This window comes from Staurois parvus, unplaced genomic scaffold (genome assembly GCF_062004578.1).
Source record: "Staurois parvus isolate SC_StPar_1 unplaced genomic scaffold, SC_StPar_1.0 ptg000218l, whole genome shotgun sequence".
NCBI lineage: Eukaryota > Metazoa > Chordata > Amphibia > Anura > Ranidae > Staurois > Staurois parvus.
In genome coordinates this window covers 8,254,490-8,276,768 of record NW_028318014.1, presented here as the reverse complement: position 1 = coordinate 8,276,768, position 22,279 = coordinate 8,254,490, and the positions used below count along the sequence as shown (strand labels likewise).

At 42.1% G+C, this 22,279-nt stretch overlaps 1 long non-coding RNA gene across 14 annotated transcripts in view; it reads right to left on the bottom strand.

The window, feature by feature from the left end:
* Nucleotides 1–22,279, bottom strand: part of LOC149460898 (uncharacterized) — an 84,555-nt gene that overhangs the window by 32,167 nt on the left and 30,109 nt on the right. The window lies entirely within an intron of this gene.

The window sequence follows — 22,279 nt, the reverse complement described above, 5'->3', positions numbered from 1 at the left end:
TCGTGTTGAAAAGGTTGAGAAAGGCTGACCTAGACATTCAAGACAATTATTGACATTTGAGATCTTTGATGACTGACTGTGAATTTTAATATACAGTAAATGACATTATGCTCAGAGACCTTAAGTCTGAGCTTTTTTCTATCTGATCTATAAAAAAATAATTCAATGGAATTTATAGAAATCGATCTTTACATCTCCAGCCACTCTTTTATAAAAACTAGCAGCAATCAGATAGTTAAAGCATACTGTATCTATGGTAAAAATTTTAAATAATTGATTAATTTCCAACTTGTCTTTTAATTATTTCTATTCTACTCTTATTATTCAAAATGATCTTGTTTCTAAGTAAACTTACTTAGTAAAGATCCCCACACATTTACTTCCTTGAATTCTGTGACACATGTTCACTATGCCCTGTTGATAGACACTGCTGTGTCACATGTTTCACAGAGCCTGCCTTCTGAAATACAGATGTGCTGAGAGGAAGTGTTTCAGGGGCTGAGTCAGTACAGGCAGCACTGCTTGTGGGCAGCAAGGTACCATGGGATATGTAGTCCTTAGAAATTGTAAGTAAACAGCAGAGGAGAAGCTGCAAAGCATGCAGGGAATTCAGGAAGTTGTGAAAAGAGATGGCCAGAAGACAGGCAGCAACGTGAAAAGAGATTTTCAAGTAAGCTTATATTGGATTATCAAATATATTCTGTATTACTATTACAATGCTGATGTTATCAAATGGAAGCGTAAGATAAGGCCATTGATCTCCTTTAACAGAACAGCATTCGGGGTTATTTACTAAAACTGGAAAGTGTAAAATCTAATGCAATTCTGCATAGTAATCAAGCGATTTCCAGGTTTTATTGTCAAAGCCTAATTGAACAAGCTGAAGTTAGAAGCTGATTGGTTACCATGCACAGCTGCATTAGTTTTAGTAAATCTACCCCATTGCATCTGTTCAACATAGACCAGCACTGCTGCTGTATGAGTATGTTAAAGAAGACTGGTCACTTTATTTTTTAGCCCTACTGTACAGAACGGTTAGTAACAGGGGCGGACTGACCATTTGTGCACTCGGGCACTGCCCAGGGTCAGTAGGGGGCCCCATGAGATGCCCCTAGTACCTTTCATAGGCTTTTTTGGGTGTGGTTTGAGTGTGGGTGAGGACACAGGGGCCCCATGATCCCCTATTGCCCGGGGGACCCATGAGTTGTCAGTTCGCCCCTGGTTAGTAAGCCAAGTATAAAGCCAAAAACTGCCCTTGTTCCCCAGGAACAATCAATAGCATTGTGTTAGGATGATCTCCAAACTTCAGTAAAAGATCAGACCACTTAAAGATCTTGTTCCCCAACAGTTCCTGTGCTATGAGCACGTGTCTGTTTTCATAAACTGTGAGCACGCTCCCCTGCCTTTTTTTTTGCATGGTAACTTTAGGATAATATAGATCTGCACACCATCCATAGCTTTATTGTTGTCCAATCAAACCAAAACTGAAAGTAGAAATGGTAAAAAATAGCCTTTTCAAAACACTAACTTTCCATAAATGTATACATTTTTATCAGTAGGTGTTATTCCAGAAACGAGCTTCTATGTATGATTTGTAAACACATATGCACATGGGGACAGCCATATTTGCTCATTTCATAATCGAGTTCGGCTTCCTGGTTTGCAGTGCCACACAGTGGTTGTGTCTCCCAATAAAAGTGTATAATTCAGCCGCTACACTGAAAACAATGCACTCCCTGGCAGACAGATATGTTATCACAACAGTTTGTAAAGAAGGTAGGTTGAAAGACTGCATACTAAATGTTTGCTCATCCCTTGTGGCTAATCTACAAATGACTACATTTAAAGTGTTACTAAATCCCGGACCCTGCATTCACTATATCTGGTCTCTCACAGAACACACAACATGGAAATTCAATTATTTTAGTAAATATAAACCGCTAAATACCTTTTATCATCAGCAGTTTAGAGCAGTCTTGTGTCTTCTATCAGTGTACAGCAGAGAACTGGTTAAAGCTTGTAGGAGGAGTTTTCTTCCTGCTGTAGGCGGTTGCAAAACCCCTGACCTCTGTCTGGACAGCGCTGATTGGCCCTGTGCTGATGACATGCACTCAGCCAAGAAAAGAAAACCTCTCTAGCAATCAACACCAAACTGAGCATGTTCAGAATGGCTACGGTTCAGTCTGTCTTATCAGGAGATAAAACGTAGACATTTGAACAAGATGAGGTGCAGAGAAAACAGGATCAAGCACCCTTTCTACAAAATGCAGAGGATTAAACATCCTAGGGTAGGATCAGAGAAGTCAGGATTAAACATCCTTTTTACACAATACAGAGGATTAACCCTTAGGTTCTACAGTGAGTATAACAAGCATGCTTTACTGTATATACAGACTGATTTTACTGTTGTAGGTTTAGTAACACTTTAAAACTGAGCTCCAGGAATTATATTTTGTGCATACTTACATTAGGCCAGCTTGCGTAGATATAAGTATGCATATCTAATATCCAAGTGCTACTGGGGATGCTTGTACAGCAAGAGCTGTGATCCTCCACGATCGCTGCGAGCAGCTTCTCCTCTGCACACTGACCACAGAGGGTTGTTAACTCGTAGGCACCTCCACCGTTTATAGAAAGTCTTGTACTTTTTCCAGTTAATAAAAAGTGTTTTTTAGATGGTTTGAGGCAGGGTGGTGATGTCACAATTTCCACCTCACCCAATGGCTTGTATTCACTGAAAATATTCAAGGTGTTCTATGAATGGCAGAGGTGTTGAATATACAACCCTCTGTGGCCGATGTGCAGGTGGAAAGTCACTCTCACAGAACACAGAAGATCACGGCTCTCATTGCATGTAGCACAGACTGCTACAATGATTTACAGCAGGGGTCCTCAAACTTTTTAAACAGGGGGCCAGTTCACTGTCCCTCAGACCGTTGGAGGGCCAGACTATAGTTTTAAAAAAAAAACTATGAACAAATGCAGACACAGTACAGGAGATGACTAGAGACTGCGGACACAGTACAGGAGATGACCAGAGACTGCGGACACAGTACAGGAGATGACAAGAGACTGCAGACACAGTACAGGGGATGACCAGAGACTGCGGACACAGTACAGGAGATGACCAGAGACTGCGGACACAGTACAGGAGATGACAAGAGACTGCAGACACAGTACAGGGGATGACCAGAGACTGCGGACACAGTACAGGAGATGACTAGAGACTGCGGACACAGTACAGGAGATGACTAGAGACTGCAGGCACAGTACAGGAGATGACCAGAGACTGCGGACACAGTACAGGAGATGACCAGAGACTGCAGACACAGTACAGGAAATGACCAGAGACTGCAGACACAGTACAGGAAATGACCAGAGACTGCGGACATAGTACAGGAGATGACCAGAGATTGCGGACATAGTACAGGAGATGACCAGAGACTGCGGACATAGTACAGGAGATGACCAGAGACTGTGGACACAGTACAGGAGATGACTAGAGACTGCGGACACAGTACAGGAGATGACTAGAGACTGCGGACACAGTACAGGAAATGACCAGAGACTGCGGACACAGTACAGGAGATGACCAGAGACTGCGGACACAGTACAGGAGATGACCAGAGACTGCGGACAGTACAGGAGATGACCAGAGACTGCGGACATAGTACAGGAGATGACCAGAGACTGCGGACACAGTACAGGAGATGACTAGAGACTGCGGACACAGTACAGGAGATGACTAGAGACTGCGGACACAGTACAGGAGATGACCAGAGACTGCGGACATAGTACAGGAGATGACCAGAGACTGCGGACACAGTACAGGAGATGACTAGAGACTGCGGACACAGTACAGGAGATGACTAGAGACTGCGGACACAGTACAGCAGATGACCAGAGACTGCGGACACAGTACAGGAGATGACCAGAGACTGCGGACATAGTACAGGAGATGCCCAGAGACTGCGGACACAGTACAGGAGATAACCAGAGACTGCGGACACAGTACAGGAGATGACCAGAGACTGCGGACACAGTACAGGAGATGACCAGAGACTGCGGACACAGTACAGGGGATGAACAGAGACTGCGGACACAGTACAGGAGATGACCAGAGACTGCGGACACAGTACAGGGGATGACCAGAGACTGCGGACACAGTACAGGAGATGACTAGAGACTGCGGACACAGTACAGGAGATGACCAGAGACTGCGGACATAGTACAGGAGATGACCAGAGACTGCGGACACAGTACAGGAGATGACCAGAGACTGCGGACACAGTACAGGGGATGACCAGAGACTGCGGACACAGTACAGGGGATGACCAAAGACTGCGGACACAGTACAGGAGATGACCAGAGACTGCGGATATATAACGGCGCCACTCCATAAGACGCACAGACATTTCCCCCCAAGTGTGTCTTATGGAGTGAAATAGTGCCCCATCATTGGTGTCAGTGGGAGGAATGGTGCCCCATCATTGGTGTCAGTGGGAAGAAACGTGCCCCATCATTAGTGTCAGTGGGGGGAGGAATAGTGCCCCATTGTTGGTGTCAGTGGGGGGAGGAATAGTGCCCCATCATTGGTGTCAGTGTGGGGGGGAATAGTGCCCCGTCCTTGGTGTCAGTGGGGGAAGGGGATAGTGTCCCAACATTGGTGTCAGTGGGAGGAATAGTGTCCCATCATTGGTGTCAGTGGGAAGAATAGTGTCCCATCTTTGGTGTCAGTGGGAGGAATAGTACGTCATTGGTGTCAGTGGGGGGGAATAGTGCCCCGTCATTGGTGTCAGTGGGGGGGGGGATAGTGTCCCAACATTGGTTTCAGTGGGAGGAATAGTACCCCATCATTGGTGTCAGTGGGGGAAGGAATAGTGTTCCATCGTTGGTGTAAGTGGGGGGTGGAATAGTGCCCCATCATTGGTGTCAGTGGGGGGGGGGAATAGTGCCCCATCGTTTGTGTCAATGGGAGGAGGAATAGTACCCCATTGTTGGTGTCAATGGGGGAGGAATAGTGCCCCATCATTGGTGTCAGTGGGAGGAATAATGCCCCATCATTAGTATCAGTGACACCAATGATGGGGCACTATTCCTCCCACTGACACCATTGACACTTAACTTGCTGACCCCTGCTCCATCATGGTGCTGCTGCAGCCAGCATACCTGGTTGCAGCAGCACCATCTGCACGGCACACTTACCTGTCAGCTGTCCTTCTTCACTCCGGCCTCTCCCTCACTCAATGTTCGCGTGGCCGCTCGGCTCCGCCTCCTCGTAGGTGATTGGCCGCCTGTGTGCCTTTCCTGAGCTACAGTTCTGGCGCCCAATCACCGGTGAGGAGGCGGAGCTGAGCGGCAGCGCGAACATCGAGTGAGGGAGTGGCCGGAGTGAATGAAGGAGCAGCGCTTCCTGGACTGGATCATCGTGGGACTGGGACTGCAGTCAGGTAAGGTACAGTAGCCCCTTGCCCGCCCCTGTACTTAGTGTCCCTTGCTCGTGGCAAATACGCCCCTGCCGGCGGGCCGGATAAATGTCCTTGGCGGGCCGCATGTGGCCCGCGGGCAGTAGTTTGAGGACCCCTGATTTATAGCATCCCTAGTGACCCTTCAGGTATTGGATAATCATACTTTTTAAATTTTTTTACAGCATTCCCAGTAGCCCTAGATATTAGATATGCATACTTACATCGACCCAAGCTGGCCCAATGTAAGTATGCAAAAAATATAATTTCTGGAGTTCAGCTTGAACACAATATTGATAACATCGAAGAGCAAGCATGTAAAATTATGAAAACATTAAAAATACTTTGGGGTCTGGATCACACTAATGCAATTTTAGATGTGACTTGGGTAGCACTGAATTGCATGACAATGGAAATAACATTCTAATGGTGGCCATCCACATCAATGCAGCGTATCTGCGATGCAACTTTGGGAAGGGTCCTGTGCTAGTTTGGTGTGAATTACAGTGCGATCTGGCCTCAACCAATGTTGTGCTACATAATCGCACTGCAAATAGAGTCAAAATGGTGTCACAGTAGTGTGAGCCGAGCCTATAGCAGCTACAGCAAACTTTTTGTTCACTGAAAGTACGCAGGTTAGGTCTTCTTTTAAAATGTATCCCAACCCAAACTGTTCAACCAAATATTTTGTTGCAAATGCTCCACTAATATGAAACAGGTAATCCTTTTATAAATCAGCCCTGCTTTCAAACAAATCATACCAGCAAGGCATATCCACAGGTACTTTCTTTCTAAGGGTGACAATACTTACTTAGTTCAGTCTCAGCGTTGTCACCTTTTCCTATGCACTCCAGAGTTGGATTAAAAACAGGCTGATTTAATGCACAGTGTGTCGGCACATTCTGCCATAGTCACCACAGTCAAATTTGGATGTTCGGCCATTGAAGGGCCATGCAAGCATTCAGGTCTGCTGATAGGAACAACAGGGGCCCCATACAGCCAGAACTGAGACCCCCCCCCCCCTCAAAAACAAAAGTTTACAATGCTTTAGTTATGAATGAACACAATGAGTGATTGGAACTGATCACTCATTATGTTCAGGATGGGGCTGGTAAACCCTTTCTCCACCCTGAAGGATCCTATTGTGTGCTTGCAGCTGCAGATGGAAAGCAGACGAGGGAATCCAGCAGCACTTTTGGGGGGGGGCACAGGGGGCCTGGGCTGCAGGGGAAAGTGTATGGTGCATAGGGAGGGTGTGGCTGGGGAAAATTACTTTAACTGATAGCTTTCTCTGCAGCAGCTAAAAGCCAGCAGGAGGGAGATAGAGACATACAGGGGATTGGTTCCAGTAATTGCCCCCCTCCCGCCGTGCCGATAACCCTCCTGCCCACATCCAATCCACCCAACTGCCTGGGCCCCCCTGCTGGCCTGGGCCCCATACAGGAGGACTGGTGGTACCCCCTTATCCACGGCCCTGCATGCATTCATGGGAAGTCCATGCAAAGAGTCAACAGGACGTGTGCAGCAAAGAAAACATGAACAAAGTGAGGGGAAGACTGTATTTATTTAAAAAGTTAAAAATGCAATCCTGTTTTACTTCCATTGCTCTACAAAACAAGTATGCATTTCTGGGAGTGTAGTTCTGCTTCAAGCTTCAGAAGTCTGTTTACCTATTTTCTGCAAAGTTATCACCAGCACGGTGTTTAGATTTGTGTGCTTTGCTTCAGTTCACACATACAGGTGAATGTAGCTTTTACTTTAGCTTATTGAAGCAGCACCATTTCAATCATCCAGTCGTGCAAAAAAAATTACTGTTTTTCTTTTTTTAATTTCTCGGCAAGTTATTAGCTGTTCGAAGCAGACAGAACTTAGTGTTACTAAACCCAGGACCCTGCATCCAGTATATCCGGTCTCCCACAGTACACAGAACAAGGAAATGCAATTATTTTAGTAAATATAAACTGCTAAATACCTTTTCTCATCAGTAGTTAGAGCAGTCTTGTGACTTATATCAGTGTCCAGCAGAGCACATGTTAAAGCTTGCAGGAGTTTTCATTCTGCTCTGACTGTCCAATGAGGCTGCATGACCCCTGACCACTGTCTTGACAGTGCTGATCACATGCACTCTCCCAAGAAAAAAAAAACCTCTCTAGCAATACACACCAAACTGAGCATGTGCAAAGCGACTCCACACCATATGTCTTATCAGGAGATAAGAGTGGGGCACTGGAGGAAGGGTAGGATCACAGAAGTCAGGATTAAACATCCTTTTTACACAATACAGAGGATTAACCCCTTAGGTTCTACAGTGATTATAACAAACGTGCTTTACTGCATATACAGACTTATTTTACTGTTGTGGATTTAGTAACACTTTAACTTGGCTAAGCAAAAAAATGTACTTCTTTGGTACATCACCCGTCTTATTGTGTATGTGGGGGGGTCACAATAGCAGCAGACCAATATTGTTCTTTAAGTGGTTGTAAACCTCAGACATGAAATATGAATATAGCATATTCCATTATAGTGTGTAAATGTCTCAATCCAGAGCAGTGGGTGTCATTTCTATCTGCAGCTTCCTTCCTCTGTTATCAGTATGAATCTCTTCGGAAAAGATTTCCTGACACCAAGAGAAAAAGGTGACGGGGAGGGAGCTCAGCCTGTGATTGGCAGCCAGTGATTGGCAGTTTCTGTATGCTGTGTGAAGGAGGGTGTGTCCCTTCCCTCCATCTCTGTGTATCAACTGAGGCTAGTCACTTAACCTCTTCATGCCAGTGCTTCCTGGCCCTTTAAGGAGTTTCAGATGCCGGGAGGCGGGGTGGGGTTTTAGGGTCATGTGACCACCGTGATTCGCTGTGACAGTGGTCACATGATCAGAAAAGGTCCTGATCACAAGGGGAGATTGGGAACATACCGTGAGGCACCAACATATGTGCTAGAAGTGCGCAGGGCGCGCGCTTTCAGTACATAAATGTTTTCAAATGGTACGCACACACACACTTAGCTGAGCCCTATCCCAGTCAAGCAATGACCATGAAAGCCTTGGTTCTCCAGGGACTCTCACTCCTGATTGGCTGAGGCAGCAAGAGCCATTGGCTCCTGCTGCTGTCAATCACAGCCAGTGATCCAATCAGGAGAAAGAAGGGGCAGGGTCGAGCCGCAGCTCTGTGTATGTGAACGGACTCTCAAAAACGTGGCTTGGGAATGTGCCTGCTCAGGGGCACCTGGCAAGAGGAAGGGGCCAGGAGCACCAGGGGGGGACCTGAGAAGAGGAGTATCTGGGCTGCTTTGTGCAAAACCACTGAGCAGGTAAGTTTGACATGTTTGTATTATTTTTACAAAAACAAACAAGACTTTATTATTATTATACAGGATTTATATAGCGCCAACAGTTTGCTCAGCGATTTACAATATAAAGGGAGACAATACAGCAACAATACAGTTCAATACAAGAGGGATAGGAGGGCCCTGCTCCTTGGAGCTTATAATCTTATCACTTTAACTGGGTATATGTAAGGGTTTGTAACCACTTTGTCAAAAAACCCATAATCATTGTGTGTCTTTCATTTTAATGCATTTAATTTATATTAAAATACTTGTTGGACCTTCCAGTGACTTCCTCTTGCCTGTTGGCAGTGGCAAGAATCTGTAAGCTCTTCTAGTCTCTACAGCATTTTCAGGGTGTCTACTGCTTACACAGCTCTTTGAATGGCCCAAATGGTGGGCAGAACCCTGTATTGCCATTATTTGTGTGCATACTGTGGGTATCCAAGGTTTTCTCAGCTGTCTGAGCAACCCAGACGGTGGATGGGACCTCTGCCATCTTGTGAATTTTCATGACGTTATGAGCCACTGTCAATCACACACTTCCCCCATCAAAGAGTGCTGCTGGTGACCTAGGCAGCTGGAAGTCTAATGGGTTGGGTAAGATTGTCTAATTAACAGTGGCTCCTCCTGACCCATAGCCAGGCCCTCATCACTATGATTGACAGTAGCTCCCAAGGGTCTTCTGCAGTCTCAACCCTTGAAGCAGCAGGGAGAAGATTGGAGCGAGCAGTCAAGTGACCATAAAAAAATATCCTGTAAAAAGACAATTGCATGCAATTAATGATGGCAAATGGATCAAAATTCCTAGCAATGGTGCCAGGTGTGTTTTCATTTGGTTGACTGCTTTTGCACTTATAAACGCTTTAACACAATGAAATGTTCTTGTAAAAACCAGGAATTTGGCCTTTTTTGTCAAAAAATTCATCCTGTAACAAATGTAATTCATAGGTAAGCATCTATGCTTCTAGTTTTTAGAGTAGTGATTGCTTTGTTTTGGCTGACTTGCTCCTTTAACTGTACTATGTAAGATTCTGTATTCATGCATTGTGGCTACAAAAGATGATCCCTGCTCTAAGCACTATAATAGAAGAAAAGAATAACTACACCCAGCTCCTGATTTTAGAAGAGATGGCATACATTACAATATGGTGCATTGCAGTGCGGGTCACTCTGGCTATGCTAATTGGGGAGCATAATTATTTCAAGCGCTTCTCCGTCCCACTTTGATGGAGACCATATTTGACTAATGAAATGAAGAAGTACTAAATTAAATTCTCAGGGAAGGGCTATAGAAATTTCCTGCACATCACCACAAGACTTCTGTGACATATTAAGAAAAAGCTGTTCAGCCTGCACATGCAGAAATTCACTTTGCTTAAGGCAAGTTAATATGAATTAGCTTTTTCTACGTTTTCTTCATTTTAAAGACCAAGGATACTATATTAAATTAGTATAACAGCTGATCATTCATAGAACCTGACTTCACATGTATATGGGTTTTGTAGGCATTGCACTTTGTAGAGCTAAAAAGGAGACAGCAGAGACTTAGATGAAGCATTATTTCTTATTTTTTATAAATGTGAGTCCTGAAAGGTTAGGAGAAACCTGCACTGAGAAAATACACAGACTGTCATTGCTGAACTTTTCACTTGAAAATGTTCATTGCCTGGCTGCTAAATTGATCCAAAGACTTCAGTACTTTGGGTTTCATTTATTAGAGAAATTATCCACTTAGAAATATGAATATTCACTTTCTAAAGTGAATGTTCCTGTAGCTTAGTGAGTAAGAAGAAGCATGTAAATGGTTGCGTCTTCAAAGTCAACACACTTTGAACTGAGTTATTAACATTTTCTAACAAACTAACATTCACTTTGCTAAATAAAGTGGTTAATTTACTAAAATTGGAATTTGCAAAATCTGGTGCAGCTGTGCATGGTGCTATTATACAGGATTTGTATGGCACCAACAGTTTGCGTAGCACTTTAATAAATGAAGGCAGATATTACAGTTACAATATAAAACTGTCAGTGTAGCGCTTAACTGATGATACATATAACTATTATTGGTAACCTGTTACCCACCAAAGGTGAAGAGTAAAATAAATAACACAAATTAACATATGAAAAAAAGTCCACATAATCTGGAAGTGCTGGTGTTTTGAATGAAGCTGGAGACCAAAAGGATAGAATCACACAGCCTCTTACCAGAAAGTCTGACCACCCAAAGGACTGGTCAAACAGCGCAGTTATCAGGCTCAGCTGTTGAACCAAGGACTGGCAGATGGGTCCCACAGAAAATCCAGACAATACACAGGATATTTTCCAAATGATATGGCTCTTTGATGGCAGATGACTCTCCACACAATGAATAACCAAGAGGGAAAAAATAACCAATCATAGTGTAATTTGTAAAAGCTGTATCAATTTATTTAAAGTATTGCACTTACAATTAGCAGGATGAACATCAGCATGTCAAACACAAACGTTTTCCTCCATCCAAATGGCCGTGGCCTGTAGCGGTGCATAGTGACATCATATGTCACGTGTCGAGGCTCCACCCTACACATTTCGTCACTTATAAGATGTCATAAGGGGCGTGGTCAACACACAATGTCGCACCCAATAAATGGGTAGAGGGAAGTGACCCTCCTCCTTTATTAATTGTGCTCCATTAACCAAAACGGAAATGAGATTGACCAACCAGGGCCCACCAAAATGCACTCCAAACACTGGAAGTAGGCCTCCACGCTGAGCAGCCCCAAAAATACTGGTTTGAAAAATCTTAAAAGATAATTAAAAAGTAAATAAAGAAAATAGGCGGCCATAAAAATACATTTGGAACTTTCAAAGTTAACTAAAAGTCAATTTAAAAATAAACCTTCCCAATGATGGGTGTGTAACAGTATAAGTCATATAAAAAGCACCTATGGACAGCACCATCTTGTGGAGGAAACAAAATACACACTATATAAAAACAATACACATTAAAACAAACAATCAATGATTAAAATTACAGAAGTCTTTATACAAAATTGTAACAATATTTCAAATAGAATAATAAAGCAAGAACTTAGCTATTATTCATAAAGGCATTCACATCCCCTTCTATATTAAGCCCAAATGGGACATATGTCTTTAAGGAATAAATCCAAAAGGTTTCTAATTTAGAGATTTCACGTCTCACATGATTCCCTCTGCAACCAGGAGTGTATTTATCAATGGCTATAAATAAGGTTCCTTCTGGATTTTATTTAACTCCAGACTTAGTAAGGCTGTTTTGTTAGAGGAAGAAAAATATGTTCTCAATCACGGGCTGAAGTTTGCACCTCCACGCCCCCTTAATAAATGTGAAACTTTCATGGATGTTCATAAATATATTAGGAAACTAAACATTAAAAGATACTTTATCACCAATCCCCCTTGAGCCAGGTAGGATGGGGTAAATGGGTTTAAATACTGTTCACTTTTCAACGCTTCCCTTTTTAACTCTCCTGGGAATACTTCAGCATCTATTTCAGTCTTTAGGGACTTAGTTTTTAGGGATTTGGAATGCCTTGAGGGTTGGTAAACCCAGGTTAGATATTAAAATTAAAAAAGGATTTGAGGTATTGAAAAAACCTAAGGACATAACGGTCCGCCCTGCGGATAAGGGTGGGGGTATTGTTATCTTGGATCGTGAAGCCTATTGTGATGAGTTGAATTGATTGATTTTCAGATAGAGAGACCTACTCTATTTTGAATGGAAATCCTACGAATAAGTTTAAAAAGGAGTTACAAGCCTTGGTTGCAGAGGGATACTCCCAAAAGCTAATAAGGAGGAGAAATAATATTAATAAAGAAGGAGAAATGTTTTTTGGTTCCAGTGGCTCCTCATGTGCCAGTCATCTATTATTTACTTAAGGTACATAAAAACCCACTTAACCCCCCTGGTAGGCTGATCATAAGTGGAATTGATTCAGTTACTTCTAGGATGGTTAAATATGTGGATTCTTTTCTGCAGCCAACCAAGCAAGTTATGAATTTATTAGGGTCTATCACATGGAGTGAAAATTACATTTTGGCCACCGCTGATGTGGCATTGCTATACACTATAATTTCACATCAACATGGAAGTGAGGAGGTGAACATTATCTTTGTGCCGATATGACATTGATGAGTCTGTAGCGGGAGTTTATTCTCTCGCTGTTGGACATTGCAATGGGCCATAATTATTTCTGGCATAATGGCATTTATTTTCTTCAGGATAAGGGAGTAGCCATGGGCACCGAGTTTGCACCCAAGTATGTCCAATTTGTTTATGGCTAAATGGGAGGAGGACATCATCTATAACGAGTGGAATTGGACAGAACTGGTTCTCGGGAGAAGGTATATAGATGACATCCTCCTCCTCTGCAAAGGTGACTTTGAGTCTTTGGGCCAGTTTATTGACCACCTTAATACTAATGATCGGGGTATTCTCCTTCAGCATGAGGCAAGTAAGGAAGAAATTAATTTTTTGGATCTCAGGATTACAATTGTGAATGGTCAAGTGGTGAAATCTGCGTTCTTTAAGGAAACCGATTGTAATGGATTTATAGATGGTAAAAGTTGTCATCATGCAACGTGGCTTAGATCGGTACCTAAAAATTCTATCGGAAATTGCATGTTTTCATAATGATTTTCTTGGTGAGGTTGGCTTTTTGAAACAAAGGCTTCTGGATAGGGGTTATACCTATGATGAGTTGGAAGAAGCCCTCCTCCAAGTTGACCCAAAAGATAGGAGGTCATGTTAAGACCTAAACAAGTGGCACAAATGGATTCTTCATTTAATCATGCTTTTTTTAACCACCTACTCCATGCAGCATTATCCTGTTAAAAGAATTCTTCGTAGACATTGGGGTGTCCTTAAAAATGATAACATTCTGGGCATGTTACTTCCTGAGACCCCTTTGGTTGTTTTTAGGGGAGTCCCTCCTTTGCAGCTTAGCTTAGTATAGCCCTGAACGTTGTAGAACCCCCTGTAAGGCCAATGTTCTTTCAGGGAATGAGTGGTTATTATTCCTGCAGGAAGTGCAAGGTCTGTTGCATTAATTCTCATGCGTGCAAGAAAATTGACTACTTTCAGTCTAGTTGTACACACAAGTCATACAATAATAAGCAGTTTATCACATTTTCTATGAGAAATGTGGTATATTTGATCCAGTGCTCATGCGTCCTACAGTATGTGGGCTGTGCTGTAAGCATGTTACACATCAAACTTAATGAGCAAGTCAAGAACATATGGAAAGGGTTCCCCAACCATAGTATGTCCAAGCACTATGCATTGCAGCACAATAAAAATCCGGAAGGAACCTTATTTATAGCCATTGATAAATACACTCCTGGTTGGAGAGGGAATCATGTGAGATGTGAAATCTTTAAATTAGGAACCTTTTGGATTTATTCCTTAAAGACCTATGTCCCATTTGGGCTTAATATAGAATGGGATGTGAATGCCTTTATAAATAATAGCTAAGTCCTTTCTTTATTATTCAATTTAATCTCTTGTCTAAAAAATTTTTACAATTGTGTATAAAGATTTCTGTAAATTGAATCATTGTTTTAATGTATATTGTTTTTATATAGTGTGTATTTTGTTTCCTCCACAAGATGGTGCTGTCCATAGGTGCTTTTTATATAGCTTATACTGTTACACACCCATCATTGGGAAGGTTAATTTTTTTATTTACTTTTAGTTGACTTTGAAAGTTCCAAATTTATCTTTTTGGCCGCCTATATTCTTTACTTACTTTTTAATTATGTTTTAAGATTTTTTTCAAACCGGTATTTTTGGGGTTGCTCAGCGTGGAGGCCTACTTCCAGTGTTTGGAGCGCAGTTAACAATGTTTGGTGGGCCCCTGTTGGTCAATCTCATTTCCTGTCCACTGGGACTGTTCCGGTTAATGGAACACAATTAATAAGGGAAGAGGGTCCCTTCCCTCTCCCTATTTATTGGGTGCAATGTTGTGTGTTGACCACACCCCTGATGATGTCTTATGAGTGACGAAACACGTAGGATGGAGCCTCGATGCATGGCGTGTGATGTCACTACGCAGCGCTACGGACTGCTGCCATTTTGATGGATGAAAACTTTTTTGTTTGACATGCTGATGTTCATACTGCTAATTGTAAGTGCAATACTTTAAATAAATTGGTACAGCTTTTACATATTACACTATGAGAGGTTACTTATTTCCCTCTTGGGTATTCACTGTGTGGAGAGTCATCGGCCATCTAAGAGCTATATCATTCAAAGGATATCTTATGTATTGTCTGGATTTTCTGGGGAACTTATCTGCCAGTCCTTGGTACATCAGCTGAGCCTGATAACTGCACTGTTTGACCAATACTTCGGATGGTCAAACTTTCTGGTAAGAGATCTTTTTTTCTTTTTTACAATATTACAGTTCATTACAATTTGGTACAAGAGGAATCAGAGGGCCCTGCTCGTTAGAGCTTACAATCTAAGGGGTTGGGGGGTCAAGTGATACAAACAGTAATAGCCATGGGGGATGAGCTGATGGAGAAAGTAAAAATGCAGTGTATTAATTAAAAGCAGGATAGGCTTCATTAAAGAGAGGTAGCCATTCAGCTTCTAATTTAAGCTTTTTCAATTAAGCTTTGACAAAAAAAAACTGTAAGTTGATTGGTTTCTAGGTAGAGCTGCACCAGATTGGACACAAACAGTACAAACAAGTCCCTTATATGGATTATATGTGGAAGAGACCTGCTAATTTAGTGGAATACCCACATCCATTCCCTTCTATTTTTGGAAGTAGATTCCAGGGGCATTATTCTCTCTTAAGTTGGAAGAAATTCATTTTTACTTCCATGGTGAAAATTAAGCTTGTTTGCCTCTTTCTGATTTTTTCTAGTGGAATACTTTGTGGGGACTCCTAGCGCCCCTTGTGCTCCTCTAGCTACACAATTCTTTGGGGCATTGGCTCTATGTTGATACATATTGGCATTTAGCTGTATCTTACTGTGAACTATGTGTATATCCTACTGATCATCATTTCCTCCTGATTGGTCTGAAAAACTGAAACTTGTTGGGGCTTCATTTATGTATGTGCAGCTGTTACTACAGATGGATTATAAGATGGTCTCTGTATACAATTCTGTGGTTGATCAGCAGTGTTTTTTTATATAGGTTTTCTTGTGTGTAGTACCTTAAAAGTCCAAAAATCCTGTTTGGTTTTGTATAGTTTTATTAATGGGATGTGACATGTAGCATAATCAAACTAATATGACTACACCACAGCTTAGTAATTGTAGTAGTCCAGAGCATGTATTATATTCCTTTTTACAATGGTGGTCACAGGGAGAAGGAATGCTACTTACATTTGTAATCAGTGAGAGGAAGACTGATCCTTAGACTAATGGTCAATAGGAATAGGAATACCCCTGCAAATTTGGCTAATAGGAGGAGGAACTTCCTAGCACTGATAGCAGTGGCTATTTAAATGTCCCATACCACTGGTTCTGCTGAGTGATGCCAGAAGTGTGCAGATAACTGTAGGAGGGCATTCAGTCCACCCAGCTGTTTCTGCAGCAAATTGGATGGCATACCCCAGGGGCCTGAGTCCAGCAACAGCCTTGCTGATCAGAAGTTCCTACTTTTATCTAACTAATACCAAGGTATTAGCACTGGACAATGGTAGAACTGTGGCTAGGTTGAGGATGTTCAAATATATTGGATATTGATAAATGATAAGTACTTGAGCTTTTAAACTCATCCTCTCCTTCATAGCTGTAAGCAATGTGTGGTGATGTATGCTCAAAGTTTAGAGCAAAAACAGTTTCACTTTAATTTTAAACAGCTCAGTTAATTGTGTCTCTTTTGGGTCAGTGACTAAGAAAGTATTGAGGTCAGAGACTTCATTTTCAAGAAGAAAAAATTTTCAGTTTCCACCTTCCTATTTCTCTTAGTACAGATTACCTTACATTTCAGCATCACACATTTTCCTCCATTTCTCTATATCAGTGGTCTCCAAACTGGAGCCTGGGGGCAGCCTGCAGCCCTTTACATGTTTTTATCAGGTCCTTGGGGCATTATCCTCCCTACTGCCAACAACAGTGGGGCATAGTTTCTGCCCCTGACACTGACAACAGGGCACTATTCCCCCTACTGACACCAGTAAGGGGACACTGTTCCTCCCACTGACACGAGTAAAGGGGTACTAATTCTCCCACCAACACCAATCATGGGGCACTATTCCTGCAACTAACATTTTCTGCTCCCACTGGCTACAGGTTGGCCCCCCTACAGTTTGATGGGCAGTAAACTGGCACTTTGTTTAGAAAGTTTGGAGACCCCTGCTCTATATGGTTTGAAAGTCCTTAATGTGTATTGCCACTTGTAGTCAAATTTGAGAAAACCCCATTATATGTTTGTGGTGTTTTCCCATTCACCTCATACCTTAAAATGTTTTTTTATATATGCTATTTATTTCTTACCTTTTAGATTTGAACAGGGGTCTCAAGACTTCGGCCCACAGGAGAAATCCAGCCTGCTACAAGGTTTTATCCAGCCCGCTAGGGTCAGTGGTCTCTCACACAGGTTTCCAGTCAGCTTATGATCCCTCTTTCTCCTCAACATTCAAGCCCCCTATTTTGGTCTCCAGTGCAGGTTCATGTCATTGTACCATCATTGCTTACTAAGATATCCTAAGAACCAATTACAATTCTGCCCCAGCATTCACAGGAGGATAGCATTTCCTCTGTTCTGAGCTGTTCCACATCCACCTGCAGCTACCGATATGCTCCTAGGCTCTTCAGGCCCCAGGCATGTTATAAATGTGTTAAGTAAGGGTGGACTCTGATGGTGACTCCGATGTAAGGAGAGACTCTGATGAAGGCCCTGATGTAAGGGTGAACTCTAATGTAAGGAAGGGGTCTCTGATGTAAGGCGGACTCTGATGGACTTCTTTGAGCTACTTCTTGAATTTCTTACTTTGTTTTACTGCAGTTTTGATCTTATCATGCTGATTACAAGAGCTCCAAGAAAAACTTATTTACTCATTTAAGTTTCATTCATTCATTTGAAAAAACATTTTTTTTTTGTCCAAGAATATTTGTAAAATATTTGATGCGTTCCTCATACTAAAAAGTTTGGAGACGCCTGGATTAGGAAAAGGTCTCAGGAACAACCGCAAGCAGTTGTGAACAATTTCAGGGTCCATCAGTTCCTTTAGAAAGGCTTAGGACTGGTGAGAATTTTGTCTCATTAACATACAACACAGAGACCCACCTTCTAAATCTGTAACCCTTTGTTTGGACAGACAGTGTTCAAATCTAGTTTACAACTAACAATGAGTTCTGCCATCACAGTGCAGACAGAGTTAATTATGACAAACACAGCTCCATAGCCTTCTCATAAACAAAGATAACTATGTGCAATTTGAATGATGTTATCATCAGAAAGGAACATCTACAAGGATAAGCAGAAAGTTATTCTATGTGAATGACAAGGCTCGTGGGCTGAATGCAGCCGTCATGTGGCCCTTGCACCCGGTTTTGCTGTCAGAACATTGCAGAACTCCACTCTGCCATCTCTGGCTCTCACTCTCTATTCCCGCTGCCCACTGTCCCCCACCCTTCCGAAGCCTTCTGTATTTACAAGGGACAGCTTTGATCTCAGCGGCTTCTGGAACTAACAGATCCCTGCATGCACTCGCAGCGGGGCACAGTGAGGACAGATCACCAGAATCTGAGAGAGAAAATTACCTTCCTGCAAGGTGGGGCAGAGCCACCTACACAAGGAGATACTAGAGCCAAGCCACATAGGAGAGAGAGATGCAAGGATGCTTTTGGGGGCTGGGGTTGCACACTGTGCTTAGCGCACCCTTGAACCCTGAACTCTTTACTCAGCACACCCCTGAACTCTGTACTCTGTATGTAACACACACTTGAACCCTGCACTCTGTACATAGTGCACTCCTGAACTCTGCACTCGCTACATAGCGTAATCATAAACTTGGCACTCCGTGTGTAGTGTGACCTTAACCCTGCAATCTGTACATAGCGCACCCCTGAACTTTGCACTCTGTCCATAGCACACTCCTGAACTCTGTACTACTTAGCGCACCCCCAAACCGTGCACTCTGTACGTAGTGCATTCCTGAGCCCTGCACTCTGTACGTAACACCCTCCTGAACTCTGCACTCTGTATGTAAAGCACTCCTGTGCCCTGCACTCTGTACGTAGTGCACCCCAGATACACCTGGCCCTTTCATTTCATTGTGATGTGGCCCACAATGAAATTGAATTTGACACCCCTGCTTTAAGTGATACCTGTCTCCAAAAAAAATAGACATGCAGTAGTTCACTATGTAGAAAAGGTAACATGTTTTTGCAAAATCTGTTGATATCCCAGTTTTAAAAAATAACAACATTTAGCCCCAGTTCACACTGCTACGACTTATCTTGCAACACACAAAGTCACATGACAAGTCAAAACACATTAATTTCAATGGGTGCTGCCTTAATTGGAAATTACAAGCAAGTCGCAAGACTTTGGGGTCACAGCAATCCGAACCGAGCCTTATAGCTACATTGTTTCATTCTGAAATGTCATAAATTTCAAAATCTAATACAGTATATCACACCTTACCAATCGTTTGGTGTGGTGGCTGCATTCATTTTCTTTTTTAGGCTTTTTCCCTATGTTTTCAACTGGTGATCTGGCCAGTAATACATCTCCTGTATTAGAGTGCACCCACTGTGGATGAAGGAGCACAGGGGGCACCTTTGGACAGCAGCATTGTCAGTCTGGGGAGGGGGAGTATTGGATGTACTAGCAGATTTATAGACACTAAAAATATGAAGTCAAACCCTACCTAACACTTTATAAGCAGTTATAGCAACAGTTTTGTTACTCTTGGAATAAAAGTGTTACATAAATAAATAAAAGCAGATCATTGTAAGCACCTTTGTCAACAATAAATGGTTTGTCCCAACCCTGCTACATCTGCAGAACAGCTTGTTCTGTTGAAAAACATCAAATTTACCGGCAGGATCACCTGGTGAAAATAAAGGAAATAAAGGCTAAAAAAGAAAACTAATGCAGCCATCACATATGTGGATTGGTAAGCTGCATTATAATAAATGCTTGCTTTTGGGTTTAATACCATTTTAAAGTTTATCCTTTTTAAATCTGCAATTTCTATTAAAAATAACCAGTGATCCTGCCATGTTCATGCATTTCCTGGTATGAGGTGACAGTTGTTTCCCAACTGTGCTCCAGCATTGTCACATTGTCACAAGGCCCCCTGTGGTGACTACAAGCAGCCATACTGATGCACAAAGCACAGACATGGTCCACCATTGTCACTATCATGTCCATATGTCCATATATGCAGCTGACACTGGAGCAAGTACATACATTCAGATAGATGAAAAAGTCCAGAGGAGATCAACAGCAATGAAAAAAAGGTGAAATAGTATTTTACAAAAACATGGCATTTGTTTATGTCATCCAGTTAGGGTTTTGATCTACTTTAAGCTGTCCATACAGAAATATCTAGCTGATGAATCTGAATGTGTGGCCGAATTGCTGGCCTTAACCTCACATATGGGTAATAAACAGCCTACACTAGTAAGAGTTTAGGAGAACTGACCCTTATTAACACATTGATACATATATGCGATTCTCCAGGAAATGGGCCTTATACCTGGGTGCTACACACAGTATATGAGTTTCTGTGTTGATACTGGAAGGGCGCTCAATCACACACTCATAGTACATAGAGACCAAGCTGTCACCGACTGCTCCAGGTCTTGTTCTAATAATCAAAAGCTGGAGAGAAATGACTACCAATCATGTGACCATTGTGATCACTGTGATTAGCCAATCATGTGATCATTGTGATCACTGTGGTTAGCCAATCACAATGATCACTAATGTGAAGACATGCCCCAGTTTTGTTTATCCTCTGTGAAGAGGAAAAATACATTGTACTGTTTTAACCTCACTTGAGAAGTCTGTGATAAAAGTTTGTTAAAAAAATAAATAATAAAATAAATAAATATAAACTGGATCAGGATTTGATCTAGATTAGTGAGTATTAGTGTTAGGATCAGTGTTAGTGACAGTTAGTGGTAGCGTTAGGGTCAGTGTCAGTGACAGTTAGTGGCAGTGTTAGGGTCAGTGTTAGTGACAGTTAGTGGCAGTGTTAGGGTCAGTATTAGTGACAGTTAGTGGCAGTGTTAGGGTCAGTATTAGTGACAGTTAGTGGCAGTGTTAGGGTCAGTGTTAGTGACAGTTAGCGGCAGTGTTAGGGTCAGTGTGGTTTAGGTAAGAAAAAAGAGATATTATATTTAGTGTCAGTGTGAGTGTTAGGTGGGCCATTTATAATACAATGTTCTGTGGTGGAAGGAAAGAACAAGCTCAATTCCCCCATCAACACAGTGTTCATGGGGGAATGTCTTTTGCAGTGCTCTTGTCTTCTGCCAGCGGGGAGCCTTCTCAGCCAGTTAAACACAATGGTCAATGCTAATGGCTATAGCCGCCGGCAGTGATCGCATGCCAAAAATCCAACAGGCTGGTTGTACTGAAGGCAATCAAAAAGCTAAACCAGCTGAGATTCAATCCATCTTTGGGCGGCTTAAGTGTTTGTGTCATTGGGGGTTATTTACTAAAAATGAAGAGTGCAAAATATAAATCAGTTTCCAGGTTTTATTGCCAAAGCCTAATTGAACAAGCAGAAGTTAGAAGCTGATTGGCTATGATGCACAGCTACACCAGATTCTAGTGCACCAGTTTTAGTAAATCTACCTCATTGTGTTTAGGAAAGACTTTTGGGTTTAAAACAAAAAAAATAATTACAGACAAAAAATTAATTTTTACAGAAACATACTATTGTTTCTTGGCCCTACTACGGGTACAAAGAACAAATAATGCACACATATGTGGCATCACTATGATAGCCAGGAGCAGGAGAATTTATTTAGTGTGTTTTTTGGTGGTAGATAATGGTTAAAGCCTAAAAATATACAGCTCAATTTTAAAAAATAATTTTTACTACTTTGGGCAGTTTTCCTTTGCTAATAAAACAAAATCAGTAGATATCCATTAACATTAACCCCAAATGAAAGTCAAAAATGCCCAGAAAAAAACAAGGTGTAATCCACCTGGATACACTGAGAAGTCACAATGGTATGTACAGTTTTACCAATACAACAAAGTTGCAAAACTGGTTTTGAGCGTCAGGCTCCTTTCACACTGAGGAGTTTTGGAAGCACTTTTGCGTTAAAAAAAAGCGCCTGAAAAGCTCAAGAAATATGCTTCCCTATGTATATCTACAGTTGCAAGAAAAAGTATGTGAACCCCTTGGGATTACGTGGAGTTTTGCATGAATTGGGCATAAAATGTTGTCTGAATGTCATCTAAGTCACAACAATAGAAGAACACAGTCTGCTGAACATAATACTACACAAACATTAGATGTTGCTATGGTTTAATTGCACAT